The 3,910-nt window shown below is 40.1% G+C and overlaps 1 pseudogene; it reads right to left on the reverse strand.

Annotated features, from left to right (window-relative positions):
- Positions 1-1,179: 1,179 nt before the first annotated feature.
- On the reverse strand, positions 1,180-2,057 carry LOC131899258 (small ribosomal subunit protein uS5-like; annotated as a pseudogene).
- Positions 2,058-3,910: the final 1,853 nt, after the last annotated feature.

The raw sequence follows: 3,910 nt of genomic DNA on the forward strand, positions 1-3,910 counted from the left end.
GCCATTCTTACAGGCTAGATAGAATCTCAGAGTTCTTTTGTTATGTGTGTCTCTGATGATTAAGGATATTGAACATTTCTTTAAGTGTTTCTTGGCCATTTGAGATTCTTTTCTTGAGAATTCTGTTTTGATCTGTACCCAAGTTATAAATTGCATTATTTAGTTTTTTGATGTCTAGTTTCTTGAGTTCTTTATATATTTTAGATATTAGCCTATTGTCAGATGTGGGGTTGGTTAAGATCTTTTCCCATTCTATAGGCTGCCTTTTTGTCCTATTGATGATATCCTTAGAAGCTTTTCAGTTTCATAACGTACAACTTATTGTCAATCTTAGTGCCTGTGCTGTTGGTGTTTTGTTCAGGAAGTTATCTCCTGTGCCAATGCATTCAAGACTATTTCTCACTTTGTCTTTTTAAGGTTCAGTGTATTTGGTTTTATGTTGTGGTTTTGATCCACTTGGACTTGAGTTTTGTGCAGGGTGATAGATATGGATCTATTTGCATTCTTCTACATGCTGATATCCAGTTACATCAGCAAAATTTGTTGAAGATACTTTCCTTTTTGCATTGTGTAATTTTGGCTTCTTTGTCAAAATCAGTTGTCCATAGGTGTGTGGACGTGTGCCTGGGTCTTTGATTAAATTCTATTGATTCATCTGTCTGTTTTTATGTCAATGTCATGTGTTTTTTATTACTGTAGCTCTGTAGTAGAGCTTGAAAACAGGGCTGGTGATACCCATGGAAGTTCTTTTATTGTACAGCATTGTTTTAGCTATCCTGTTTTTTGTTTGTTTGTTTGTTTTGTTTTTTTTCCATATGAAATTAAGTATTGTTCTTTCAAGGTCTATAAAGAATTGTTTTGGGATTTTAATGGGATTGCATTGACTCTGTAGATTGCTTTTGGTAAGGATGGCCATTTTTAATATGTTAATCCTACTGATCTATGACCATGGGAGATCTTTTCATTTTTCATCTTCTTCAATTTGTTTCTTCAAAGATTTGAAGTTCTTTTCATACAGATGTTCCACTTGTTTAGTTAGAGTTACACCAAAATATTTTATATTATTTGTGGCTATTTTCAAGAGTGTTGTTTCCCTGAATTCTTTCTCTGCCCATTTTGCCATTTGTGTACAGGAGGACTAGTGTTTTTTTTTTTTTTAACAGGTTTAATTCACTTTATTTTCCTTGTATAAAAACCCTTATGTGGTGGCCACAGCTGGAGCCTGGGTCCTCTGAACAGACACTCTGGTGTGGGTTTTCACAAGATGGTCAGTGAATTCCTGATAAGGAAATTTGGTGAACATAATCTCTTTCCAGAGGTTGGTGGTCAGGTAGCTGTAGGTCTTGGAGATGGCATCAAAGGTGGTCTTGGCAAAGATGCCCAGGGTGGCAGTGCAGCCTCTGGCTGATGTGCAGCAGTCATCAATACTGGTCATCATCAGTAACTTCTTAGGCACAGGAGCAGAGACTTTGCCAGTGCCTCTGGGGGCAGGGATGAGACGCACCAACACAGAGCCACAGCGGTCTGTCACTTTGCACGGAACCGTGTGGGGCTTGCCAATCTTGTTCCCCCAGTAGCCTCTCCGCACAGGGACAATGGACAGCTTGGCCAAGATGATGGCCCCTCGGATGGCAGTGGCTACTTCCTTGGAGCACTTAACACCAAGACCAACGTGACCATTGTAGTCCCCAGTAGCGACAAAAGCCTTGAACCTGGTCCGCTGGCGAGCCGGAGTCTGCTTCTGCACTGGCATGATCTTTAGAACCTCATCCTTTAGGGATGTGCCCAGGAAAAAGTCAATGATCTCAGATTCCTTAACGGGAAGGGAGAACAGGTAGATCTCCTCCAGGGACTTGATCTTCATGTCCTTAACCAGGCGGCCCAGCTTGCTGACGGGGATCCATTCCTTGTCTTCAGCTTTACCTCCACGAGCCCGTGGCCTCGACCACCGCGGCTCCTAAGACCACTGCTAAATCCTCCACAGAAGCCGCCGTGGCCTCCTAGTCCTGGGCTCCCGGATCTCCGGACCCTCCCGCTGCACCAGTGTCGGCCGCCATTTGGTGTTTTCACGAAGAAGAAGAAGAAGAAAAAGAAGAAGAAGAAGAAGGAGGAGGAGGAGGAGGAGGAGGAGGAGGAGGAGGAGGAGGAGGAGGAGGAGAAGAAGAAGAAGAAGAAGAAGAAGAAGAAGAAGAAGAAGATGCAATTTTTTGAGTTAATCTTGTATCCAGCCACTTTACTGAAGGTGTTTATCAGCTGTAGGAGTTCCCTGGTAGAATTTTTGTGGTCTCTTATATATACTATCATGTCATCTGCAAGTAGTGATACTTTGACTTCTTCCTTTTCAATTTGTATCCCCATGATCCCCTTTAATTTTCTTATTGCTCTAGCTAGAACCTCCAGTACTATATTGAATAGATAAGGAGGCAGTGGACAGCCTTGTCTTGTTCTTGATTTTAGTGGATTGTTTTGAATTTCCCTCTATTTAATTTGATGTTGTTTATTGGCATGCTGTAAAATGCCTTTATTGTTTTTAGGTATGTCTCTTGTATCGCTGATGTCTCCAAGAGTTATATCATGAAGAAGTGTCAAAGGCTTTTTCAGCATCTAATGAGATGATCATGTGTTTTTTTTTTCTTTTGGTTTATATGGTAGATTACATCGACAGATTTTTGTATGATGAACCATCCCTGAATCTCTAGAATGAACCCTACTTGATCATGGTTGATGAACTTTTGATGTCTTCTTGGATTTGGTTTGCAAGTATTTTATTGAGTATTTTTGCATCAAAATTCTTCAAAGATATTGGTCTATAATTCTCTTTCTTTGTTGAGTCTTTGTGTGGTTTCCATATCAGAGTGACTGTGGCATCATAGAAAGAATTTGGCAATATTCCTTCTGTTTCTATTTTGTGGAATAATTTGAGGAGTATTGCTGGCTTATATTTCTTTGTATAGAGGTAAGGCCTCATGAGATTTTCCCCAACCACTTTGGGATGTCTTTTGGTATTGTCCTTGTTCAGGTCATGTTTAGGCAGTTTTTGGTCACCATGACCAAAAAGCAAGTTGGGGAAGAAAGGGTTTATATTTCAACATTCTAGTCCATCATTGAAGGAAGTCACAACAAGAATTCAAACAGGGCAGGAACCTATAGGCAGAAGCTGATACAGAGGCCTTGGATTGAGTATTGCTTACTGGCTTGCTTCCTATGGCTTTCTATCTTGCTTTCTTATAGAACCCAGAACCACAATCCCAGGGGTGGCACCATCCCCTTATAGACTGAGCCTTCCCCCATCAATCATTAATTAAGAAAATGCCTTACAGCTGGATCTTATAGAGGTATTTTCTCAATTGAGGTTCCCTCTTTTCAGATAATTCTAGTTTGTATGTCACATTGACATAAGACTAGCCAGCACAAATGACCTCTTGTCAGCTTGACACACAAATATTTAGCCACACAAATTAAGCCACAGATCTTCCTTTCTTATTCATCCCCAATATCTCACATTAAAAACATACATAAATTTAAAAAGTTCCCCAGTCTTCACAAATTCAAACACACTAAAATTTCAGTCTCTTTAAAATATCCAAACTCTAAAAATCTAAAATCTCTTTTAAAAGTTTGAAGTATTTCAGCTTTGAACTCCTGTGGTGATTTATTGTGTACCCTAATAAAATTTGCCTAAAAGATCAGAGAATAGAACAAGCCACTAGATTAAACATAGAGGCCAAGCAGAGGTGGCACACACCTTTAATCCTAGCACTTGGGAGGCAGAGATCCATTTGGATCTCTGTGAGTTCAAAGCCACCCTGGACTACATGAGATTGATTCAGTCTAGGATAGAAACAGAACCAGGCAATGGTGGCACACAATTTAATCCCAGCACTAGGAATGAACTAGTATGATTGGGCAG

This window comes from Peromyscus eremicus, chromosome X, assembly GCF_949786415.1.
Source record: "Peromyscus eremicus chromosome X, PerEre_H2_v1, whole genome shotgun sequence".
NCBI classification, from domain to species: Eukaryota; Metazoa; Chordata; class Mammalia; order Rodentia; family Cricetidae; genus Peromyscus; species Peromyscus eremicus.